Below are 27,591 nucleotides of genomic sequence, written 5' to 3'. Positions count from 1 at the left end.
GAATAAATAGGACAACATTTATCTGGTAGCTCAGAAAGCGCGGAGAGCCAGAGGGAGAGATCTTGGTCGGTCTGGACTTTTTTTTTGCCCTCGGAGTATGGAATGGAAGCGATGAATGTTAGGTGAAACCAGTTGTGTGGTGACGAATTTACGATTCGTGCACCGTGAAGCTATGAAGATGTTAACCAGGGGCAGAAATTCGCGTAGGATGGCGGTAAGGACACCGCAAAGGAATCATCGTTTTATTTATCACTTTTATTGGAACAAAATTGCTCGTTTGTGTAATGCGTGTACCCGGCTGGCGTGCCAATTGTGTCAGTGATACCACCAATCGTTGTTCAGGATGTGTTCCAGGCGGTATAATGAAGAAATCATCGGATCGCCCATAGTGTCTGTGACCCGAAAGGAGCACACAATCCTTCGCACCCTTTTTTTTCTTGGTGTTTCGGAATGGTTATCTTGCCGGGAAACCGGGCGAAGGATTGTGGAACCCGGTGGGATCCATGGTGTTGGTCCCGTAGTCCTTCTTCTTCTCCTTATCCTGCTTCTATGCATGCGCCCCACCGACCGACTCACACCCCAAAGCAGACATCGCATTAGTTCGCCCGGCCCAGTGAAGAGGATAATTGGCAATTTTGTTCAGGCGCGCGCAATCAACGAGCGGTTGACAGCGTCATTAATTTTTTTTTTGTGTCCTTTCTTTCCCGCACATGCACCCCTTTCTCTCACGCTCGCTTTCGCGTCTTTCCCCGTTACCTTTCCGCCCGCCCACGTACACCACTCAGCAGTGTACGTGCGTGTGTGAGCTCCTTTTGGTTCCCTTTTGCATGTGCAACCCCCACAAAATCTCTTGCTCTCTTCGAGAAAAAGAAAAAAAACTGTAATACTCCGGATTTCAAACCAATGGTGTGTGTGTATGTGTGTGTTCTCTTTCGTGTCCTCCAACTATCTGTTGGACATGTACCCACGGCACCATCGGACCGTATCCAATTTGTGTGAATGTCCTTCGATTGGAAAACCGATTGATCGATTACGAACGGTTTTTGTTTTTTTTTTTTTTATTCGGAGGAATCGGGACCCGTGGTACCGTTTATCGGGTCAACAAAACGACCAACGGAGGGGATTGCTGGTGATCCTTCTTCCGCTCGGGCGTAAGGCAATTGGCAATTAAATTCCCGTCCCCGGCCCCAGTTTCAGGGCTCCAGGGCAAAAGGAATGCAAATGAATTAATTAATCACAATCATCGCAGGGCAGCAAAGCACGCTGCTGTGTGCCAAGGTAGACATAACCCGAGAGGTGAAAGCTGTGCTTTTTTTTTGAGGAGATCTCTTGAAGTTTTAAGTGGCTAAATTTGACAAGCCGTAGAGCTGTGATCGCTCAGGAGCTCAATATTCTTGCAAACTGTCATCTTGAGAAGCAATTTCAATCAAGTCACTCAAACTGTCTCGAAGAGACATCTAAAAGCTCTTAAAAAAGTGTTCTCAAACTTCCTCCCATTCTGTGCCTGACAGCTCCATGAGGACTACTGCTCTAAACTGCATTCACTTGTGTGTAAACATTCACCGATGAAAAGTGCAGCTTAAGCAGCACCCGAAAGACAGGTATGATAAACAACAACACCAAGATAATAAAACATTAAGCTATCATAACTTTACAAACAACGCACGGGTACGCTGCACAGTTGCTGGGGCAAATCGAAAACAACGGCTAACTAACTGGCCCATCCCGGCGCAACGTTTCCATCCGTCAGCTGTCAGCGAGTTGAACGATGGACGTACGGAAGCGATAGCGCACGGCAGGAACACAAAAGCCAGCAAAGCACAAACAAGGGCCAAAAGAAATAAAAGGACCTAAATAGCAATAATAAACAGCGCTCCTGACAGTAGGCAGGGCAACTGTCATCCGTGCGCAACGTGTCGATTAACTCCATTAATACACACCGATGCGGTTGCTTGCAGGTGCAACATTGTACGGCAGAAAGCTGGCTCCCTCAATCACCGTTAAAGTATGTGCCGTTTTGTTTTTCGTATTCTGTTTCGTAAAATGGTACCATTAAAAAAATAACCACCCAGACCCCCCATCTTTCGCTAACCTCAGCCTGCCTGCTGTGGTAGAAGATGGAATTTAAGCGGCGGAAATGGATTGATTATGTCTCACGCACAACGGGAGCCCGCGTATCGATGTCACACGGTGGCGGTGCTGTTCGACCGAGCGTGGAAGATACGGTCGGAAAAATGTCCACTCTGCAGGGTTTCCTGCAAGTTCAAAACGATGTCAGGATTCGAGATACTTGGAGCTTGGAGATCTTCTTCTTCTTCTTCTTCTTGGCGTAACGACCTCTAAGGTCATGCCAGCCATCGAAATGCCATTCTAGACTGCCGATACCACGTAGTTGGTTAGTCAGTCCTCACTACGGGGGGACGGTCCGAATGGGATTTGAACCCCGGTCCTGCCGTTTCCGGGTGTCACCGGGCCGCCCCACGGTCTAGCTGTATGAATAAAACAATTCTTGCCTTCGACAGTTATCGAATAAAAGCAAACAGTGTTACTAGAATTGTACTATCGGATGAGTACAAGCGTGTCTATCGTGTTGTTGCAATTAAAAACGCGATGAAATTTGTTAAGTGATCAGGTCTCAGAATGTACAACTCGAATCCTACAATATGTTGACCACTCAAGACGCTTGTAATTGAATCTGGTAAACCCTGCAACATGCAAACCTTCCTCAAATCGGAAGTATCCATTTGATGGGATGGTTAAAAGAAATCACTTGACGAAGGTTAATAGTAGCTGTTAGCGTACACTGACAGCCCATATAAAAAGGTGTTCAAAGTCAAAGGTATCCCGGGTGTAGCTTTAAAAAAAAACGGGGAGAATAAACACGTCCAGAAGCAGCTTCAACACTACAAGCAAAGTCCTCACCATCAATCATTCGATGGGAAAGTTTCCGCCATTGCTGCACGTTGCTGCTCGATTTTTCACGAAAACAAAAGCAACGCCGGAAGTGGCAAGAATACCCAGACAAGGCAAATCATCGATAATCCTGCCTGGTCTGGTCACGCCCCGTGGGTCGTGAGATGTCGAGGAGTAACTATCAAACCAGAGCAAACATTTCGTCTTACAAAACTGTCACAACCTGTGCACGGAAGTCGAACATAACGATGTGTGAACGGGGAGGGAGCAGTAGTAGCTGAACAAACAGCATGCTCTACTGATAAGTGCTCACCCTGCTGTCAGCCGGCAGGATGCTGCCTGACCTCGCACGGTTTTGAAGACGCAAAATTAATTGTACCGTACTGTTGACGTCTACAGAACGTCTAGAGCTGCCCGTAAGCACCAAGAACCAAACAAACTCTTCGGAGGCGATAAATCGAATCGATACGCGTACGCGGAGGAAGCGAAGACAGGTAATGGGTATGGTTGGTATGCGGAGTCCGAGTGGACAAGCGACTGGACAGAACAGATTGCGTGCCGGTTTGCAGATCATCAATCATCTTCGATACTGACGGGTCTACCTGTTCAGGTTTCGCTGCGAAGGGAAAGCATTCTATTTATTTTTTTTAACCAAAAATCACATGCAGAATCTCTTTCATTGAGAGGATACTGGATGATTTGTCGATTGTTCCGAATCGATGCTGTCAGAGCTTTTTGCGAATGACAGGTGCTTAAAAGGGTAGCAGTTTCTGCTGAATAATAGAGTTAACGTTTGATACAGTACCTGGATGGTTCCTGCAAGAAACAAAACTTGTGTCCTGTTCTATAGAGTAAGCTGCAAATTACAGTGTTCCATCCGAACATCGCATCTCGTAAAACTCGACGTAATGAGAACATGCACCACCACCAGCTTGCCAGCACACAAACTTGACCGGTCAGCAAAGGCAGAAACCCTCCAAGTGTCGATCCAACAAATAAACATCCCGAAATCTGCGTACCTCGGCGTGCTGTCATTACCGATATCGTCATAAATAATTGACTGACCCAAATGAGCAGCGGACCGTTTCAATCTTGCCTGCCAGCCAGACCTGGAGAAAGGTTACCGATACCGAAGAAGGACACACGGTTGGCAAGGATTCCGTCCCGGCTGTACACGCAACCACACCTGCCAACGCATGTCGAGGGTTGCGGGTGCGTTGTAATGAGATCCGCTTTCTGGAGACGGTATGCAGTGATAGGTCCTGAAGGCCTTTCGAAAAGTGCAGTACCTTCCCTGATATCACACATACACACACATACACACACAGCCAAACACATCAGTCATCAGAGCTCGGTGAAGTTTTGCTGTCAGGCAACCACAACCCACGCAAGCCCTCTGTGTGCCCTCTGCTCTAGATAATCCCGCCGCAAAAGTCTAGATCTTGTAAACGACGGCTCTCGCCAAGGGTTGAAAGATTGTTTGGTGCAAAAATTTGATTTATCGATGCAGGTTGAGGATACGATCCGAACGCTGGGTGGAGTGAGATGTAACCTTATCCAGACCACCAGGCAGCTGCAAGCCGGCAAAGTTTCGCTCAAGGAAAATCGTTTAAAGCTGCTGCCAGAATGAAAGGCGAAACAAGAGTTCCAACCACCCACCCGCCCTCTCGCACCTGGTGCATCGGCCGAGGTTCACAATCCCTCAGCCGGGAGAAAGGGACGTCTTGCTGCATCCTGGAATGTTTGTTTGCATTACTTGCGGGCCAAGTTTCACACCCCAGGCTCCGCGCCGCCCATGTTATTGTTAGTGCTGGCGTTAATGTGTAGCAAAATTTTCCAAATTCGACACCGCCTTCCATTTGCGGTGCATGTTTTGCGCTCCCAAGAAAAATCACCTTTCCGCCGATGATCAACAACGTACAGATTTATCTTTCTTCCGTAATATGCTCCAGATTTGTTGTTGTTGTTGTTGTATGTTTGTCTGTTGCTGAGGTTGTGCCTCAGCAATTCTCTTTCACCGGTTTGCTTGCCATCCCTGCTGGTCAAGCTGATCCCGCCGGATTGTCCTATGCCTTCCAATGTTCCCTGTTGAAGTTGCCCGTGGACATCACACACACTTTTCGCATTAGCAGTTCATGGAGTGAGGTTAGCGGAAGGGATGCATATTGGAGAGCTGGAAATGGCGAATGCATTCCCCGGGTGCTGTCTTCCGCAGTGGGCAATAATTCACATTCACCTTTGGTAGGTCTGGGATACGGGTGAGTGGTGAGCGCGATTATCTGCGTCCCATTAATGTATCTTCGCTGCCTGGACTTACTGTTTCTTCTGTGTGCATATCTGTACGCTGTGTGTGTGTGTGTGTGTGTGTGTGTGTTTGTTTTATTTGCTACCGTGGATTAATTATTAATCCTGATGCAAAGCTCTCCAAACCCAAAACACCCCTAGGGTCCACGAGCCGCGAGCGAATTAATGAGGCCAAGAATAATGCGACGTGCGGAGAGGTGGTGCCCATAAAGTTTATTACCACTTGAAAGCATTTCGATCAGACTGTTTTAGTTCGGCAGGCGGCAGCAATCGATCTCTTCATTAGATCTGTTGGTAGCTGAAGCTGTTTAGAGGTTGAAGAACGAAGATCTCCAGGACACGCAATGCGCGTTATTAAACTTCTCGAACTTTGCCACTTCTCAACTTTCTCGCAACCCAGATGTTTAATCAATACGTACTGACGATCGACGAAAAGGTAAAAAAAAAATGACTTGGAGTGATTATTTGTTTTGGGTTCCCGCTGATAAACATCCTTCAATTGAATCAATCAATTACCCCCGCTAGTGGTTCGCGGAACGGACGCAACGGAGCAAACGAGCCCAATACATAATTGGCATCCATTTCATACTCCTCCCCCCCCCCCCTTCCCTCCCTTCCCTTTCCCGTCCATGGGGTGAGAGGTGCCCCTACTTCTGGCTTTGTTTTCAACGACGAGAAATGGTTTGAAAATTGAAATCCATTTTTCTTTGCAGTTTTTTTTTTGTACGCGAAGACCTTGTGGAGAAATTTTGGGAGCAAGCCCAGTGCTGTTCAGACATAAAAAGGGTTGAGATCGCGGGGAAATTAAATAGTGCAGGGTTTCCTTCAATATTCTATCAAGTTCTGACATCTTCCTAGAGAGCTCAAATGAACAACAGAGGCTCTTTTGACTTGAGGCCTTCTCAAGCAATTCTTAAGCAGCCACAAAATTAGACTTTAGAATTTCTGGCTAGAGGGACGAGGATGACTTCCCTGCAACCCAACAAGGAAAAAATCCTCTAAAGAGCTGCTCTAAACAAACCTCAAAAAATTTTTTGACAGATTTTATATGGGAGCTGTCAAAAACTTTCTTTTGAGCATTTTTTTTTATTTTTAGTTGAAAGGTTTTGAGTCTCTGAGACTACATTAGCCTCTCAATGACTCCTTATACCACGGCAGAGCAAAGGTTTAGAGGGCTCTTCAGAGGGTTTTTGCTTCTAAGCTAAAGCTTAAAAATCTGAATGATTTTACCCAACTTCTGTCAAACAGTCGTGCAGGCATTATCAGTTAAACCAAAAAAGGTAAACTGAGTAGAGTTCTTAAGCGTTTGACATTTTATGAAGCAGTCTGACTGATTGGATGCTTAATGCATTATAATCTGGAAATATTTTCAAAAGTATCGTAAACACGCACTAGTTTTGACTGTCTTTTTAGTTTCGAAAAGTCAAACCACGTATCAGGAAACTGGCTTAGGTTTGGCTTGGCTTCATAGACCACTATTTTGGAGAACCGTAACTGCAATGCAATCAAGGGAACTTAAAAACCCTGTCCCTGTAAACAAGGAAACCTAAATACCTTAATTTGAGGGGGTTCAAAAAACGTAGCGATCTTGTCAGGGATATTGCAAAGTTCGCCACAAAGAAACACTAGTCCAGGATGACGAACTGCTTCTGTCATCATGGCCATCTGTCTGGGCCTGATGGAAATTTGTATGTGCGTGTACACTGGGTGTGTGTGTGTGAGTGTGAGAGGGTCCGTCCAAGAGTCCTGGTCCTGTTTAATATTTGGTATTTATTTAATGAATGCCGCGTAATGATAAATAATGACAGGTTAATGGGGTGTGCGCGGGGATGAATATTCGGTAGAGCAGGGTTCTTGCAAACGAGTCAGATGCGTTTTATTATGTTGCTTAACTTAAGCTGTGATGATGTCCCCCCTCTCTTTCTCTCTCTCTCTCTCTCTCTCTTTCTCTCTCTGAAATACTCAGAGTGGCAACAGCGAAGATGCACGACCGATTTGCAGCCCATTCGGAGGCTGTTGTCTAAAGACAATTGCTATATTTTCCACCGTAGCCACCGTTTGGTGCGTACTGCGGACATTGAAGTTCACGTGCCGACCAGTGGTAGAGTCCGGTTGCAGTCTGTGTTTTTATATTACTTTTATTACTATTATTATTGCTATTATCGTTGTTGCGCTTCGTGCTCTGGCTTCGTACGGATGCACTCTCCCGCTGGGTTCAGGATCGGGTGCAGTAATGTCGTTATTTAAGGTAAAAAACAACAACACAGTAGTGGCCTGTTGCTGCTGTTGAAAAGCGTAAGAGGATCGAATGTGCGCCGCTGGATTTTGAATAAAATAACCAACCCCAAAACCAACGCCGAAAGGAAGTAAGGAAGGAAGAAGACAAAAACAATCTGAGCAATCACTTCGCTTAATGGGAATTTCTTCGTCCGATTATGACACCCGAAGCATACTGCAGTTTACGGTTGCCCTTTCTACCCTGGTTCAGCGCACCCTGCCACTAACAAAAGGGGACTACAATTTATGTACCCCCCCCCCCCCCCCTCCCCAATCTCTTCACGGTGTTTCCTTTGCGGTGCGGTGGCCCGATTTTCCCGTCCCGTGCCCCAGACCTAAATATCGCAGAAACCCTGGCCAATTGTCTATTGGTCTAACAGTGGCATCTTGGCGTGTGGTGAAGATTGGCTTCCATTCTACCCCGGAATGGCTAGTATTTCATCATTCTGAGCTCCGCAAATAGCGTTGCCCCTGTTGCGTTCCCATCCCGGAGAATCGTTGCCGCTTCAGTAGCCGCATCCTCATCTTTATTCAAATGAGTTCCCTCCCGGTACACGCTTCCTGGCGCTGCTGGTACTGGCTGGTTCTGTATCCTTTTATCTATTCTCAGTTTTTGTTCCCGTTCAGCCCCGTGCTGTACACAATGTATCGACCGCATTGGGTTTTGGGAAAATTGGCCGTAAGTAGCAGTACCTTAAGAGGAGCGAAGCTGTCAAATGCAATGGAACACGCTTTCAGGAAGGACTTCCTGCGGGGGTTTGCTTACATCGCGCTATAGTGATATTGCCGATGTTGGAGGTTATCTCTAACACGCATACACACACCCACGATATGAGAAAGATAGCAAAAATAGCTTCCGCAAAAATAGCTTTGAGCAAAACAAAACGAAAACATCTTCACCATACGACAGACCTGTCTCATGTGTGGTTTGGTGATGTGGAGATTGAAGTAAGGCAAAACAGAGACACACACACAAAAAACACACAATGACAAACTCAAGTAGTAAATAAAAATGAAACAAAACAAGAAGTCCGTGTGCGGAGAGAAAAACACTCCTTGCTTTTGAGGGGTTTTTTTTTGCTTGGTGGGGTGAAAAACATAGTCACCGCAATCGAGCCTCTTTGGTATCAGAGACATCAGGCCAGAAGATAAACTTAGCATAATGGAATTGTTTACGAGCTTTCCCGTGGAAGCTCCGCCACTTTCGGGGGGTTACTGGTAAGATTGATGAGACTCCCCACGTACAGAAGTTCGTTGACTTTCGTAGAAGCGGAATGTTGCCGGAACTATCGGAACGCTAGACCACAACACCCAGAATTACCTAGAGAATTGTTGGTAAAAAGTTATTGCCCAATCTGGAAGCGTTTTTGTTCTTTTGCGGGGAGGTGGCACTGATCGGCAGGATGCTTCATGCCTGGGAGTGATGAAGAATTCATATTTCTTCAATTTCTTGGTATTTTGACAATAAATTACATTTCATCTATAATAGGGCATCAAAACATTCGTCAAACTCCCGGTGCGGTGTGGACACATCGCTAAAAACCGAAGCTCCAAACATATCCAACGGCGCATCAAAGTGCTATGATGACCACCGGGCTCGTTAGTCCCGGTTCCTACCAGACCACTGTCCACCGCAATCGAACGCCCATTTAAGGGATGTGTCGGGGTTAATTAACCAAAGAGCTGAAGAACTCTCTTTGCCTTGCCAACTGTTTCCGAGCGGTGGGACGACGAGCGTAACCTGCCGAAAGGTGATAACTTTAGCAGGTTTTTGTTGCTGTGGTTGTAGTTTGGAATGGCGAACGAATTTTCCATCTTTCGAGCGCATTTTGTCATTTCATTCGGCTCCCTGTTGTAGTTTCTTCCTGTCTTAAAGCGACCGGAGCGACCAGAGAGGCAAGCAGAGGTTCCGCCACAGCTAGTAATTACAGTCAATTGGTGCGCCAAACAGTTGGCGGCATACGTTTATGGTGGTAGGTTTTTTTGTTTGTTTGCTGTTTATTGTGTACGTATATGTGTATATGTGTGCTGGCTGAATTTTTGGAGGCTTTTGGTAGATGGTGTGCGCTGAGCACTGGTAGGCTCAATTTGTCAGCGAGCGGCGGACTGGATCCGTAGGCTGCTGTTTCGGCGATTCTTTCAGGTCTCTCGGCGATTTTGGCCAATATAATATTTTTTGTTCATTTTCGACTAAATCTTTGCTGGTCGCGTGCAGACACGTCTAATGATTTTTTTTTGTTTGTTTGCAGTGTCGTGCGGTTTCTTAACGAGCGCTTAAAGATCGTCACTTTTACCAATCATCCACTGTACGTTGGACGTTTTATTTGTGCGTCCCGTATCATTGCGTTTAATATTGTGGTTTTAAAGGGTTTTTTTCGCGAGACTTTCTTGCACCATTCGCTGGATGTACACAAGGGACAAGGAACGGCTTTTTGGTTCGGTTGCTATGTTCAAGCATACACCGCACCCAGGCCGGTATGCGACCGCAAATTTGCAATGAATAATCACCGGTCGGCTACTTAGACAACCCCCAGCTCCCGCCGGGGTTCAGGTGATGAGCGATTGGGGTGCGAGCGAAATCGAAGCAGCATCGAACAGTGCGAAAGCGGATGATCAATGTAGGGGCCATTTATCACACATCATCCCGAGCCTGACCGATCCGAGTCGGCTGTCTGCGGCTTTTCTGTGTGACTTCGATGAAGTGTCTACACAATTTGCATACACTTACACACAAAGCACATCATTTACATCATGCTGGAGAGCATGGAAAATGGGCTGCCAATTTATCGGATACAAGCAGTATTGTGGGAAGATGAATAGCTGGACACTTGACGCAAATCTTGACTACAACAAGATCAAGGTCCTGTCCCAGAATCCTGCATTTACAGATGTATGGAGAGGCTCTAAAACATCTGATAAGCATCTTTATCAGATATTCAATAAGGCTTCCAAGTCCAGGAGCTGAGCCTAGTATGAAGAATCGCCGATTAAGTTGAAGGAAAAATTTTGAAGCTAAACAAAGAGAGCCTCGTTGTCTTGTGTCATATATAACCGATTCTAGGACCGAGGACCTATCCGGGAGCTAGTAGGATTGATGGTTTAGGTCAATAAAATCTCAGCAAACCTATTCATCAAACGTGTCCCTTGTGGATACGACTGACCCAAGCGTCAATTCATCCCAACCGTATGCTTTCACACCAACGGAACCCTTGGTGCAATTCGTCATTTTGGCGAATTTTGCTTGCGATGCGTCTAGTACATCGGCCCCATCCCGCCACCATCCGCTAAGAAGAGTCGAAAAATGGCTAATAGAAACCAAGTAATGACATCGACTGACGCATCCTGGAAGCGTGAAGAGCATGTCACGAGGCGAGAACGTAATCCATATCATCGCGATGCTTTGGACGCGTGGCCAACGTTTCGCACCGACTATGGCCAATCAAACTGATTGACCGCACGCAAGATGTGTTGCGCCCGTATTAAACCCCCTGTCCGTCTGTGCGTTTGTTGCTTGTGTGAACTGATAGATTTCGCGAAGCCCCGGCACGAAATAGCCTGCCAGTGTCAGTGTCAGGTTTTATTGCAGCGCTTCTTCCAGCTAGCTGGCGAATCTTTTATTGGTGAAAAGGGCGATGTGTCTCTCGGGCTCGCACTGTATTCGCCACTTTTTGGTGGCTCGAAAGATAGCAAAAAATGTGCTTTCCTTTCTATCACGTGGTAGTGTGATTTATGAGCGAAATGATTGATTGGAGGAAGGATGTTTTTTAATATTCACCCTTCGCACCCGCACCAACTATGACGCCCGGCGGGAAAAAAATGATTAAAATATGTTTTGTTTCCCTTCCAAACCGTAGAATGGCTGCTTCCGTATCCGGCCGGTAAAACGGAAAGGATGATTGGTCGGTTTTGCAATCATCCTCGAAGCTTCTACGCTTTGTGGTACACCGCGGGTAGTCGTGTAAGGCAAAAAAAAAAACAAAATTAGGCGCAAGTGCTTGCTCGATTACATTGCGCTTTTGTTGCGACTTGTTCTTCTGCTTTTGCTGCAGATGTTCCAAAAGGCTGCCAAACATCGGTGCCGCATGATAGGGAAGATGCAAATTAAAACCGGCAGCAAAACCAAAGCTCAATGAAGCATGATGCGCGATCAAATGGCGTACGATGGAGCTGAGTGAATGGAAAACACTGGGATCTACCGAAAGGAGGTGGTTTTATTAGGCGGTGACGTTGGCAAAAATTTATATATATTTCAAAATTTATTACCTTCATTGATGTGGTAGCAAGGTACGCGCTGCTCTTCTTGCTGGGATCAATTTGAGGTTAACTTTTCTTCTACAAATTAGCTCTACAAACTCTTTCAAACTCTAGCAACAGATGTTTAGAGTAGCTTTAGATATTAAATAACTACATTCTTTCTCCCTCTTTCTTCTTCTCTTTTTCTCTCTCTCTCTCTCTCTCTCTCTGTCTCTCTCTTTATGCATATTTAAAAAACACATATAGGAACAATGTCTCCATACTCCTCCTCCTCCTCAAACAAAATCAGATTTGATTCACGACAAGATTGGTGACAAAGTTCCTAAGGGGGGTTTGGAGATCCCAAGAGAACAATAAGTTGACACCCTGTGCTGTCAGTTTAGAATCATTTTTTCGATCATGTATGTATTATGACAGTTTTGATCTTCCCAGCATCGCACAGGTGTCACAATTCCGCCCAAAACAACAGGTGTTCCCCGTGAACAGTGGCCACTCTCAGGGAGTGAAACCTAAAACCCCAAAGTCCAAAGTAGCGACGGAGTTTCTTCTTCTTCTTCTTCTTCTTCTTCTTCTTGTTCATGCCCACCGGGTGGGTTCGGTGTCTATTGTTGACAATAAAAGTTCGAAACATCTAATCTGCTCTAATAATCACTGTTTTGCGGGTGCCGTGTAGGCCTACCAAAAATGGTAAAGCAAATCCCTCTGCTTCCCTAGTTTTCTCTTCCACTCTCTCTCTCTCTCTCTCTCTCTCTCTCTCTCTCTCTCTCTCTCTCCTCTTCGCTCGCCATCGCCTAGGTGCCAGAGCAATTTTTGCGGGAAACACCCAGCGGGAAACACCTTCTTTAGTGCTTTGCGAGCGCCCTAAAGCGCACCGGATCCAATGTTTGCCGTTTTTCCGCGAGCGTTGCGTGTCGTGTCTCTTGTCGGCATATCTAGATCAAGCAAGTACGGTACCCCGCATCCCTCCCAGCGACAACACAGAAGCGAACAGCAGATGCAACGCGGAGGCTACAGATCAGTTTAGGTATATTGATTGTCGGTGAATAAATCGACGCATAAACACACCAACCGACAACGACGACGACGAATGGGTACACCGAATATAGCGTGATAGAGTCAGGACAAGATGGAGCATGCTCGATATCGCGAAGCAACATGTCTTGAAGAGGTTATTCCGTTTTATTACGACGATCTATCTGTGGCGTTAGGTACGGGTGCTCAATTCGTCAGTTTCACTGGCGTGCGAAGAGAGTAGCCCGGTGTTCGGTGTTGCGAGCAAAAGCAAAACCAACATACAAGGATAACACAGTCAAACAAAGCGAATAAACCACATAAAACCCGAAAGCTAAACGCACATACACACATCATAACAGTAACCGATACCGAAGCGACTAAACGACCACTTCATTCCTGATCGTCCATCGAGAAGATTGCCGGCAAAACAGGGAAAGCAGGGAATGAGGAGAAGGGTTGTGTCCGCTCTCCCCCACATCGTGGGAGTGATTGTTTGCCGAGCTGTTCGGTGCGATGAATGCCTCGGGCTCGGCAATCCGGAAAGTAAACGTCTTGCCCGTCTGTCTGTAGTTGCCTGCACACCTTCACAGACGTCCCGCGTGAGCTGCCCCTGAAAGCAGAGTCCTACCAGACGAGGGTTCCAAAGTGATGACAAAGTTGTACACCGTTGTACAGAGCCATCGTCGTCAATTGGACTCTGCTGTCCTGAAAACTGTTCCCTTCTGAGATTTCTTTCGGAAAGAAGTTGCAGGCCATCATAACTAGAAACCATTACTACCCATTGTCTTCCAAAAGCCATTGAGCATTTGCAAACGGTGTTTGCCGTGCGATGTTTTAGCTCCCACGCGCCCAGACCAGGGAGCATGCGGTTTGGAGAATCGGACAGGATCATCAGGATGGTGGGTAGGTTGATCGCTTTTCTTTATTTGCAGATTTTCCACTGGTTTTGCAATTCCGTGCAAAGAGAGTCGCCCGCCATTTTTATCCCGCACCGAGCACGGAGATAAGTGTGTAATTTGAAGCTGGGATGGCGCCGCGGGCGTTACAACGCTGGGGCGAACGGTCGGGCGGGCAGACAACACCGTCGAAATCGAACTCGAAGTGCAAGTGTCGGATGATGATATCAAGGGTATTACTTACCGTCGCCCAGTAAGCCGTGTCGGAAAAGTTTGCTTCCCCACCGCCCAACGCCCGTGACGTTTGCGCTTGTTGGGAAAAGTTGTGTTCTGTTGTTTAGTGATGCCAGCAGACGAGGATCAAGACGGGGAGAACTTTGATTTCTCGAGATTCGAGAATCTCTTGTTGCAACACTTTACACGTGGCCACGCTTAATAGACGATAATCGGTTCTTGGCTTGGTATGGAATTGGACGTACGTCTGTACGTCAACGGTGAGCTTCGTGCTGTATCGTGTGTGGGTAAGAGCTGTTAAGCAATTATATGCTGCCAGAAATTGAAGCTTCGCACGTCTCCCATGCGAGCAGTTCCGGCGTACATGTGTCAATCTGTCAAACCGTTCAGTTGCAGTTACCGCGTGGCCGCGCACAGCACGTTTCGGCAATTTCGTGGTAGGAATATGAATGCCGTGCTTGGGGAATGGGTTGTCTCGTGCGTTAAAAACTTTCGCCATCTAATGACTGGCTGAAAGTATGCAATTTAACGCAATTGAAAGGTTCCATAGCGTACACGCGGGATGCGGGATGGTGGGAACGATGGAAGTATCAGCAATTGTCGCAGACAGTTCGTAAAAGGCGGTTGCTAAACGAGCTCGTTACTTCGCCGCTGCTCGGTAAGAGAAAAAGTAAACACACCATAAGAACCGTTCATAAATTCAAATTTATCCCCTTTTTCTTGGTCTCAGCGGCGAGGGACGCGTTTCGCCCGATCTTTCCCAGGGAAGCGAGCGAGAGAACTTTCCGCTCGCCTGGAATGATGATTTGAAGCGATTGCGGGTGTCGTAGAAGGCACCAATCGTACTCGATGGTACGACCAACCAACCAACCACCCAGCCAGACGGCCATTATCGGATTAGAATAAATGCTATACCATCATCGTTTTTGCGGGGTACACCTTCAGGACGTGGCAGCGGGAGCGGATCCAGTCAGATCGTGTTTCAGTTCTATATATTCTAGTGTTGTTTTTGGGCGAATGAGGTGTGATAGTACGAGCGGAGACGAGAGGCTAAATAAGTCGATGATACGGCCCTCAGACTGCTGAGAGCTATAATTGCATCCGAGGGGCTGAGGTTGAAGATATCATGTTCCATATGGGGACTTTGCTTCATTTCTTCCATCGAGACACTACTCCATTTCGAGAGAAGGTGAAGTCATCGAAAGATCCCAAAATATGCTCACCTGCAGCGCTCAGGTGTTAGATTGGATACAATAATGACAGCTTATTTGATTGCCGATCATCGATCACGGTTGTCGCATATAGTAACTTGCAGGCAATTTGCCACCTTGACGGATTAGTGCCTTACTTCTGCTTCGCGAATAGTCACCCAGTACCATTAAAAGAGGGTTAATGGTGTGCAGTGTTGGTGAGTGAGCTCTGCACTTTAAACCCTTTTGTAACGATGATCGATCGACGCGATCACCCGATCAGTGAATAGATGGCGCCACCAGGCAAAAGTACACGTCCGCCAGTAGGACACCTGTCATCTGGTAGAAAAGTGTTGCCTGTGTCTTACCTGTGTCGGTGAACGGCTTGCCGAAGCATTGTATGACGCCCGCCATCAGTGTACCGTAGCTCAGCTGCAACCCATGGGTCATCGTGTGCACCAGCACGCCGACCACTATGACGACCCAGCCCCAGCCACCCTCGGGGTAGTATCGCCGGCAGAGGAGTCGCCGGGCGGCCATTAGCTGCTGGAACGTGGGCGATGGTGGTATGCCACCCGTTTTCTTACAGTGGCCGGTCCCGTTACCGAGCCCGTCCAGCCCATCGATTGGGCTGCCGGGACCACCGGGACCGCCCGGTCCTCCACCTCCCTGGGACTGTGATATCAGGGGCCAGGAAAGGGCCCGTATCAGCGAGGACATGGTGGCGGAGGGTTTGGTTTTGTTGCTTTGCGTGTTGTTGATTGTTAGTTGATCGGTTGGTTGGAGGTTGATTTGTGTCGCGCTAGTTCGTATCTACAATCGTTACACATCTTTCGGCACTTTTTGCATTGAAAAGGACAACGCAACTACTTATAAATAAGCTAACAAGTTAATGTCAATATCCAAAGCAACAAAAACAAAAAAGCCAGTTCGATTCGTTCGCAAGTTGAATTCTAGTTTGGGAACGGTGGACTAAGAAACCCTGACATATCAACTAAAGACGATGGTGGTCGTTGGTATAAAATCCTTTCTAGATGTAATCCATCTTTTTTGCCCTGCGATAAACTTCATGCCGACGTACTCGAATGGAGATCCGACACCTATCGATGCAGCCCGCATGGTTGGTTCGATCGGTAAACAGATGAATGTAGCCGATAGCTCTGATGCTCACATGGACGCCCAACCCAAACCCATCAGAGTGGACACACTCATTTCCCACCAAGAACTCCACGCTCCAAGAGTTACCAAGAGGAAGGCGAATAGCGAAGGGAAAACAAGACACACGCTGCCGATGGCAAGTGTGACGAGTTTTCGATTGCAATACACAATATCACTCGAGGCACCACGCTTGCACTTGGCACCGCAAGTCATACACTTCACAGTGAAAACTAAGGCGCAGCCTCCTAATGAAGCTTATTGCTAGGGGCTTCTCCCGGCCCAGCCGAATGGCGCTGCGATGCGTGGGGTACAGGCATAGGTGTATCGGTGGCCCCGGGACTGTCGGTATGTTTGAAGCCAGACCGAACCCGTACGGGCGGAAGTTGGAGGACTTCTCTACTTGACGGCCTGTGAAGTCCCTTGAAGTGCGGCTGAGTGCTGGCGTCCGCATGACGTCGAAGTGGTTGAACCTTTCGAACAAATGGTGGTCGTACGCCACTTGCCATGCGGTTTTTCCCAAGCAGCTTTTTTTTAATCTTTCTCTCCCCCACGTCCGAGCTCATGCAACGAAATCCGACCCGATGTGGTCATTTGGTTTTTTGTTGTGGTTGAAGATGACGATCGTTTTAATATCGCACATCGTAAAATAACAGTCGGCGGCCCTGTGGTTAGGCGACAGCGGCGCTGGTCTTCTTCACACGGCAGGCACTAGCCAACTACGTGGTATCCGCAATTCTAATAAGTCATTCGATGGCCAGCGTGACCTAGAAAGTCGTAAGGCCAAGAAGAAGACGAAGAAAATAACATTCATCGTTTGGGGCGCAGATGATGAAGATCCTTTTTTTTGCGGTGAAGGTATGCGAATCGCTCGATGCAATTCATTGACAGATGAAATAAACATCCATACGTTGAACTGGTGCGTGCGTAATTAGAGCATTCGATCGAGTGTGCGCTTGATCGAGAGTGCTTTCTTCGGTTCGGACGGTGCGCTCAGAAGAGTAGGTCAGCAGTAAATAGTGCCGTATCGATGTCGGTAGGTCAGCTTTCTGCGGCTGTACGAGGATAGAATTTCTACACGTAACAACCGTACCTGGTAATTCTTGAACTCGCTACTGCACTGATGAGTTGTTTGATCGCTCCAAAACTATTGGATCTCGAACGTGAACGAACTGACATTCGTAGATCCAAACTCTGCTCTACATCGTCCAAGATTTACGAGAGCCATACACATCTAGAGTTATGACACCGTAATCATCTGTCACCTCACATCTTAATCCACCGCCATTATGTCGTTTATATCGCTACTCCCCAGCGATTGTTGTCAGCCGTTTAGTGTCACATAAAAATTTAATACACAACCGGAACGCATCTTGCCAAGTGCATCATTCCCCGCCAGTTGAGATATGTCTGCCAAAACAAAACAAACAAGGCGAAAACTTTTGTGCCATTGCTTGTCCGTACACACGTGAGTGTGTATTTTGGAAATTTATCTCCTATGCGCGTAGGATAATCCTTTTCTTGTGTGTGTGTGTGTGTGTGTGTGTGTGTGTGTGTGTGTGTGTGTGTGTGTGTGTGTGTGTGTGTGTGTGTGTGTGTGTGTGTGTGTGTGTGTGTGTGTGTGTGTTTGTGTGTGTGTGTGTTCTTTTTGCTCTTCTTCTTCTTTGGTACAACAAACAAATTGCACAGGTGTATGAGTGTTGAAATTTATTAATGAATAAATTAACATAAATTTTTGCCTCCAACTTGCATCCCCTCTCATGCCAATGCATGACGGGGTTGGTGGTTTTGTGCTTTTGTTTTGCTGTTATTTATGGCGTTTGCTACTGTTTATTTCTTCCTCGTAACCAGTGTATGCACATTTGCAACCGAATAGAAAGAGAGCGAGAATTTGTACGAGAAAGAGAGTGAGTACAGTGATGGGCGAAACAATAATGTTGCCTGATTTTCTAACCGTGCAATAGTGAGAATATGGAGTAGATATCATAGGTGCCACATCAACTTTGTAACTTGAAGTCCTGAGAGTCAGTCCAAAACTGGGGAAAAACTATCTCAGGTTTTCTGAAAGTTTGGACTTTTTTGCCGCAGTTTTATTGGCGATAATAGGTGTGGATTTTGTGGCTGAATATTTTTTCATTTTTTCCCCCATCAACGGTTTAGTGCTAGAGGCGTCACCGTAGTCGCGATACCGTTCGAGGCAGGACGGAGGTTCAAATTCCATTCCAGGACCATTACCTCGCAATACGGACCATGTATCCAACTACGTGGTATCCATAAGGCTCGTGAACCATTAGATTATGATCACGACCAAGCAAGGGATTGTGCCAAGAAGCTCGGTGGTAGAGACAACAGCGGCGCTGGTCTAAAACGACAGGATTCGTGGAACAAATCTCATCCTGAACTTAGTTTCGCGCTTAGGTTCAGTAAGTCTAGTAAGCCATTAGCTGCACGGCGTAACCTAGATAGAACCTAGTCGTTAAGCCAGAATGATGATGGAGAAAAATAGTATATTTTCCCATACTTTATAAAGAGTCTATCTAGTCCAAATATCTAAAACAGTAGTACAATAAATCCAGACAGTATGATAAGGCCTTACTGTTTTGTCCCTCACTGTAACGCTGATGATATATTTCCGCTGAATGCGTTAACTTCGAACCGCTTTGCTCATCCATCGTCAAATATCGTTGCTTATTTTCTTCACACACACGCGCACACACCCACAACCCACCAACGTACCCGATGCAACTGATGCTTCCCGATTATTGCTTCAAGTAGGCGCAGTTACTTCGCGGGTCTGTCGACACATTCGCTTGTCTTGTTTTTCCTGTGCAAAAAAAAAAACAAAAAAAAAACCCCCGCAAGGCATGCACCGTCCCACCACAGATAAACAGTGCATTACACAACCACCCTCTTGAACAAACTTTCTTCAAATGTAAAACTGCGCCCGATCGTGTTCCGTCCGTCGATCGTCGAGGCCACACTTTTTGCAACATGTCGCGTAAATGTGTAGCGCATGTTGATCACGGGCAACGGCAGATGATGATGTTGCGGTTGGTGTGCTGCAAACCAATAAAAAAAACCCTCCCGCCTACTCCCTTCCCGCAGCCTATGGTGGTACCGGGGAGGGACCGTGGTGGTACATGGTGACGTTGACGAGCTTCGAAAATTGATTTGTTAAACACTTGCGAGCGGAGAAGACACAAGAGTTGCGAGCAAGGAGCAGTAGTAAAGAAGCATTGAGTAGTAGTGCAAGGAAAACCCTCCTTCTTCTTCCTCTTCCTCTACCTCTGCTTCTCTCTCCCCTCTCCCCCTTCCCCATTATAATTGTGTGTGCACTCGATGTGATGCACCTCTGTGCAGCGCAAAAATGGTGGGCGCGATTTGGGTCCGAAATTAAGTTCACGCATTTCAACAGGGCTCGCATCATAGAGAGACAGGCCCGGGAGTCGATGCAGGCGCAGGTTGCTTTGATAATAAGTGCACGCGACTGTGGCGGTGTGCGAATTCTTCACGTTGCGCTGGAAATGCGCTGGTTTTTACGATTATTAAAAACTTTTTAATACCCTCTTCCTGACCGTTCTTGCAAGTTCTTCTACCCCGTGGTGGTTCGCTGAGGTAGAGAAAGCGAGCGAGACACTAGAAGAGATCGGAAGAGCTGGGTAGTCGAGCGGTGGTGCAATCGTGAAGTGCAATTTAAGGCGAGAAGATCGCTTGGCTTTGAAGATTGCGTTCCGATGATGCTCATTTAGGGACGGATACAACACGCTACGGTTGATCTTTTGAATTTTAAGGACGGCGTTTTGTTGTTGTTGTTTTAATGATCTGACACTGACGTGCGTTTCACGAGTGCAGCTTCTTGCAGTAGTGATACAAAGAAGGAATGCAAGAGGGGTAAAATATATCAAAAAAGGCACAGATATGTATTTCTCAAAGGCTGGGGGGGCCATTTTGGTTTGTGCTCTGTTTATTTTCAACATCCTACTTTTCTTGCCTAGCCTTTCTTCTCGTACGATTTCGGTCTCGTGGTTCAAGTGGTTCTTGTTTTCTTGTAGAAGCACACTTCAAAAGAAAACTGCCCATGAATAGATGTTGGAGGCAGAGAGCTCTTTATCTGTATTTTATTGCGATCTAACGTATGTGGTGCATAAGATATTAATTGCTTTTTGATTAGAAAAAAGTGTTAATTTCATCTGTTTTCTACTTGTGGGTGTAGACGAGAATTGAACCTTGAAAGTCTCTCTTCATTTCGGGAGTACGTGTAGTACTCTCGACCATGCTAACCAATAGGCTAATTCGTTTCCCGACACCCGAAGCGCTATTTCACCGTTTTGTACTGTACCACTGCCAATCGAATGACTCTCTGATGAGCTTCAACAGTTCAAAAGGTGAACTCTTAAGGTGCTGAGGCACAATAATTGGCCGGACTTTGAGTTCCTCACTGGAACCTCCTGGTCAAGCACTCCCACGTGCCTGACGGAATACATCACTTTCCATTCATGCCTTCCCTATTACCCTCGTCAACACTGTCGTTAGAGGGCTAATTAAGGAAAAGGCCTCCGTCCCGAAACGGCTTGGACGCTCGGACGCGTAAGGTGACGAGCCTCACCGTATAGCCGCGGTGACACAAGAAGCCTAACCAATCCTCTACTTGTGTGTGTGTGTGTGTTTGTGTGTGTGTTGTTTTTTTTTTGTCTCTCACACCCTTCACACACAACTCTGTAGGTCGTGGGATTTCGGGGGGTCATCAGTTTTTTTTCTCTTGTCGTTGGAGAATGTGTCATTTGTGTCCAACAGTTTTCAACCTTCAGGGTGGCCAATTACCGTTCCGGATTGAGCATCGGATGGGCGCTGCAACTTTGTCTCAGTTTGGGGAACTGAAACGCAAAAAAACACGTGCCCCTAACACGGTTTGGAATGCTCATCGCCCATGTGGATGAGCATTGTTCCGAGCGTGTGTGGAATGCTGGTTGTGCGGCATCCGAAATGATGAGTTACGAAGTTTTGTTTTCCTTTGTTACCCACTGCCAATTGCGAAGTTGGTGACAATACTTAGTTGCGGTTTTTGGGTGAAGAATTTCTGTGAGCAGGAAACGATCATTGATTGTTTGTCAGGAAGTTGTAGTGGAGATTGGAAGTAAAAAAAAAAACACACACACACACACTTCTTGGAGATGGTGGCCATAACTGATGCTTGTTTGATGGAAGTATTACAATTGTAATTGATAGATCGACAACTAAATTACACACCCTCGCGAAGTCGCGAATCGAAGCAACGCCCAGATTTCAAGTGATTTCACGAAACGTCGAAGGGCACACTCGTGGAAGGAGAAATTACTTTTTAATCGCTCTTCGCATTGGAACTCATCAGCGCTCGACGCCTTCAAACGTCACAAATTGGCACACCCCCTCTCCTACCTTCTCCATCCTCCTTCCCCGCTCCCCCCATAATACCGAAAAATCAGAGTCCTTAAAAGGGTTTGATTTATGTTAGTCTTCTGTCATTTTTGGTTTTGTACGACCAAGAAAAAAAAAACAATCCACCCCACATCCTGAAGCCTGAGGACCGAGGAACCCGCAGCCCTTTTATGGGTTAGCGCTGGCAGAGACTTCGGACGCGAGAAGTATCGAAGTTTTGTGTTAGTTTTGTGACCGTTGTCCATTGGCTACCGTTCCTCGCAGTGATGCTCGGGCGCACTGGGAGTGAGATGTTAATCGGGGTGACTGCTTTTCGAGATTGATGTTTTGGAGGAGTCGTCGAATTTGGGAGCTTCCGACAGTAATTAACTCGACCGCCGAAGGGTACCCCCCGGGAATGACAAATTGACCTTCATCCCTAACAGAGCGGGGTAGAGGTGTTTTGCGGGACGAGGGGATGAGGGTAACAACAACAAAATGCACACAAACACATGCTTTCAGCTACCCAGTTGCACCTGATCAGTTCAATTATTAGCTCGTTTGGATGGTTGGAACGAATCGAACACGGTTTTTTATTGTTGTTTTTTGTTGTGGTTGTAATTTTACAATTTTGGTGCTGGTGCTTTGCTTAATAGGTCTAGTCGTATCGTGTATCTGTGAAGTTAAACTGTAGCACCAACACAATTTGGAAGTTAGACAACAAAGGAGAAACGAATCTACATTTGGATATGATCAATGTGGCGATCCACTCCAAAGTGATACACCTGTCATGCTTTCCAAATCTAATCAAAGTCACACTAACACGCACGCTACCGAAACCGGCGTTATCAGTAATCTATTTGACAGTTTATCACACCTCAAAGGTACGCGTTCACTTAGCACCGGTTAACTCCGGTTCCTACCGTGCGGCAAAACGAGGTTTTCCCGCGCGCGCTCGACCACCCCAAAAACCGACGCGGAAAATGGGGCTTCCCCGGGGCGTGAGCTCTTCCTACCGGGAGAAGAGCCGGGGCAAGATGTGAACTCTAACGCGGATGATAATCAACTGAATTTTCGCTAACCGACCAGCTGCCCATCAACCGACGCTCGACCATCACACAGCGCTGCTGCTGCTGCCGCTGCTTTTTTTTCTGCCGTTCGATTCTTCTGTGTGTACTACGGTTGGAAACGATTGCGCTGGGGCTTGCCGACCGGTGGAGCAAGACGCACTGGGATGGTTGATTTGTGCCGCGTACAAATGCGTAAAGCGAGAGAGAGAGCGCGAGAATGGTACGGTGCAAAAGAGAAGGAGAGACAGTGTGCAAGAGCAGGAGATCGAGAGTGTGGAATGAGGGGGTAACAAGAGAGATGGAGCGATCAGAAAGGATTCCACGCACAATAGCGGCTGAGTACGGGTACACTGACAAGAGAAAGAGAGAGAATAAAGCAATGCAAACTTTCAACAGAAAGAGAGCGTGCGTGCGAATGTGTGTGTGTGTGAGAGAGAGAGAGAGGGAGAGCGAGAAATCTGTACAAGCTGTACGGTACCGTTGCCATGATATTGTGATGTTTGGGGATGAAACACCCCCAAGAAATTGCAAGAGCGAAAGAGAGCGTGCGAGCGAGATAGCCAGCGAGAAAAGGAAAGAAATCAGAATTTCAGCTTCACCGTTCGGAAAAGCACCGGTGTTTTGTGGATGCGCCGGAAATAGTACAGGAAAAACAACAACACCAACGCTGGAGAGATGTTACCGGTGGGTTCTAGCAACCGGCGCCATTAAATGGGGCGCCGCATGAAAGCAGGCAGGAAGGTAAATAGTGATGTGAAGTCAACTTTTTTTTTCATAAAGAACGGTCAGGCCGTATTGCTATGTGAAGTCAATTGCGAGTATTCAAAAGAACCTGTGCGTATGTGCATCCTCTTTTGTTGTGAGGAGGGGGGGGGGGAGGGGGGAGGGGGGGGGACTAAGACTACGTTTGTAAAAGGCTATCGGGGCCAGCAGTAGAAAAGGATTAACCACAGCAGGATGGTAGAGCAAGGGTATCGGTAGCAGCTTATCACACAATTGCGAGCAATCTTCATCCGGACCGTCTATCGTCTCGATAAAATCTCCCTAATCCTACGAGTGGATATATGGGTTGATCTATCGGGCACTATGCTTGAGAGTTTGGAGCCCCGACAGGGATTCTAACACCCCAAAACCCTTGTTAACCAAGTAGCAACCGGAGTAAGTTACTCGAACTCCAGTCCCCCTCACGGTGTACCGCTTCAAAAAGACAAAGAAACACCGGACGAGGATTCGACTTAAAGGTGCGTGGGAGGCACCAACATGAATAATGGCGACATAGCGGCTCCGCTAGCACCGAAATGGACCGTGTGTTTTAGTTTGGTTGGCTGATAAATTAATCCACGGCCGAATCCATCAGGCACGGTCACCGAGACTCGTTTCATTTAAGCCGTCAAGCTTCGTCAGCTTTCGGAGGGGGAAGGAAGCGAATGTATAGTCTTAATGGCGTTGGCTGGACTTGTTTAAAATGAAATGCCGGCACAAGCCGTCAAGCAGGGGTGCAAGGGGATGACGCGTTTGGAGTTAGCTGGAAGTCTACAAGAACTGCTCCCCGACTTAACTTATTCTTACTCCGGGGGCTAGCAGTGCAAGAGCTTCCGAGTGTCCTGCCGACGTATCGCAGTGCCGCTCAGATCAGGAACCTGCTGCACGTCCAAACAGGGAAGCAATTTAATAATGTGGGCAGTGTGATACTGAGACGCCAACTAGGCCCCCCTCCCCCCCCACCCCAAACAACTAGGTTAAACAACACCAAACATCAAGATTGAACATAATGCACGCCTGGCCGACTGCCGGACAATAGTTGTCCTAGCGACACTGGACGAACGAACCAGTGTCTCCTCATTATTATTGTGCTGTCGATGTTGCAGATGATTAAGTTTGGTTTGGTTTCCTCCTTCCGAAAAAAAAACCCCCATTGCCCGAGAAACGGGTCACATGGGCTCTCGATGGGCGGGAAAAATCTGGCTGGGGATGTAGTGGTGCAAACTCGCACACAAAAGCAACGCGCATGGTGAAGTCATAACGAGTGAAGGTGAAACAAAACCGTTCCCGTTGTCGTGCAACAACAGTTTGTGTTGCTTATTGTCAGCAATAAAACCACCCCGCCATCTTGTCTTTTCGGGATGTGGAGCCTTTGATGGGTAGTGGTGATGTGGTGTAGCTTGACCTGTGGGCAGTTATAAAGATGTGTAGCCCGGTCTCGCCTCCCGCTAACTCCAAAGGCTGAGTACACGCAAGTCGTCATATCCTGGCTGTGTAAGCTTTTGCTGTTTATTATTTTGTCTTTCAGCTTCAGTGTATGTGTCGTGTGCGTTTGTTTATTTGTACGTATACACCGATATCCGTAGTACTCACCCCTATTGTATCCTCGATTTTTCTATTCAGTAGCATTGTTCCTACACAGCAAGCTGTCCTTTTGATGGAGCAGCACTGAGAAAGAAGTGGTCGAGGCGGTATCGAGACGAATGAAGCGTAACGACCCGGAACGGGTCCGCTTTCCACGGGCTTGGAGCTCGCTCCGCGCCGCGTTTGTTGCGCTACGCGTACTAAAACGGCTAAGTCATAGTTTCAATTATTTTCCTTTTGGTGCGGAGGGAAAACCTTTGCTGAATACGGACAAACAGACAACAACGTCTTCTTCCGGGCGTGTTTTCCGACTGAAGAGCAACATTCCGATGACTATGAAGCGTCTTTATCTGCCACCTTACGGGACAGTGTAGTAGTCGAAGCTTATTCATTAATCCGATTCGATCCAGCATCCCACCCAGCGCCTCGGTCGATTCACAATAAGTAAGTTGTCGACTCTGGGGAGCAAAGGGAAGGGGAGCCAGAATAGGCTGGGAGTTCGGAGTGCGGAAGGAAGTAAAACGAAACTAATAAAGCTGCAGCTGGTCGCGCGGGGAACGCTTGGAATGATTTTTCAGAAACGATAGAAAAGACTTGGACGTCGAGTCCTTGGAGATCGAAGTATTCGAGTTGCGAATCAGTCAGATGCCTCTCGATAGGTTTGTGTCCTGTTCCGTATCGTCGGGTTTCTATTACGATTTTGTTTTATTCTTGTGCTCGCTCCACTCCCCAGCTCCAAGGCGATAGTTAAGCTCTATGTAGGTCAAAGACGCCACATCCTCACCGCTTACAGCCTCTCCCGACGGATGTGTAGTTCGTGTTTAGGAACGTCATAAAAATGCCTCTGGAGGGTTGGGTTTGTGGGAAAAGCATTATACGAACGCTAAGGGATTCCTCACACAAAGCGCTTATCGAACGCAGAATCATCGAATATAGCAATGGATCGGATGGGGCCGGTAACGATTAAACAAAGGCTCCCAACTCCACAATCCTCACCATCGGTCGGTTAGATGGCAAGTAGAGAAATTCTATCACACCGATGTATTCCGCTGCTAGCGGGTAACGTTTAGATGCATTAATTGCTCACGTCTAGCGAGATGTCGATGCCTTTTTTTCTTATCCACGACGGTTGGTAGGCTTTAAACGACGTTTGACATTTGCAGAAGCCGCTCCAAAAGCCCTGTTTTTGTTGCATAAATCGCCCAACGGCGTTCTCCTTCCTGATGTTCTTCCTCATTTTCTCCTGCTCTTTGCTTTCTTTGCTCGCTCGAAGCACAAAGCCTACAGAAACCCCGACGCGATCGTTCCCCGGAAAGGAAATAAAACGCCTAATTACGTGGCTTCGTGACGCGATGTTCTTATCGAAAAATTGGAATGGTCCGCGTGCACACTTTACGATCGATCCGGTCCCGTTCCTTGTTGATGTGTTCGGAACTGGTGCGACCGGCCAATTAGTCGCTAGTTTTTGGGGGCTCCTTAAAAGTTCCGCCTTCGGGGGACTCGGTGGCACTCTAATGGGTCTGGTGAGTTGGTCCTCTACCAAGGGTCAGCAGAGTCAGAATTTTAGCCTTTTATGCATTAAAATGTCATAATGTGAAATGAGGCAAAAAATTGTTAGTTAATTTTGAAGTACAGACCCTAACCTCCGCAACGAGTTATGGAATGTTGGACAATAACAGTATGAAAACCTCTCGAAGGTGTCACTAAATGAAGCGAAGCAAGAAAACTCATCCGCACTAAGAAAAGTAAATAAAAGCAAAAGGGCAGAGACAAACAGAGAGAGAGAGAGAGAGAGAGAGAGAGCGAGAGAGAAAGTTTGAGCGTAGAAGAGTGTGCGACGAAATCTACCAGAAACCATGCCAAAAGAACAAGAAAAATGGAGTTCCATTTATGGTGACAAGCGATATATTTGTATCGATTGTAAAAAAGAAGGCTCTTCCTCATCATGATTTTTAATCGTCGTCTTCGGCCGAACGCAACTGCCATTTCCACCTTTCACGTGCCCAACCCGACCCCGAGCCATCGTTTACGGCGCACCCTTCTTCATGAGCTTCCCTGTCCCTACTAGGTCCACCTATCAGCTGGGGGCGCCATTTTGGGCTGCAAGTACGATTTGGTGTGAAATTTACTCATAAAGCTTTAATTTAATTTATTGAAATTGCACCAAACACTCACTTACAACGTGATTTAAGTCACGCTCGCTCCCCATCTTTGTGTGTGTGTATTGTTATCGTATGCAGAGTTTGTGTATGTGTGGAGTCCGCTCACTTTGAGCTGTTCTTCTTTTCCACCCTTCAAGAACCGGTGCACACAGGTACCCAATAAATTGTTTATGATTATTGTTATTATTATTACAACTATGGAACGTTTTACCGCCACCTTCATCTTCATTTTATGGACTTTTTGTGGATCTCTTTTGCTTTTCATCTTGCAGTGCGTAGCTTTTTTGCCTCTTTGGAGATTGATGTCGTTTAGGAAGCAACTGTCGAAAATGGAGGAATAGCAGGAAGGAAATTGAACTGAACATTGAAGTCATCCAGTTAA

This window comes from Anopheles maculipalpis, chromosome X, assembly GCF_943734695.1.
Source record: "Anopheles maculipalpis chromosome X, idAnoMacuDA_375_x, whole genome shotgun sequence".
In the NCBI taxonomy this organism is placed as follows: Eukaryota; Metazoa; Arthropoda; class Insecta; order Diptera; family Culicidae; genus Anopheles; species Anopheles maculipalpis.
The sequence above is the reverse complement of the archived record's forward strand: the minus strand, read 5'-3'. Positions refer to the sequence as shown.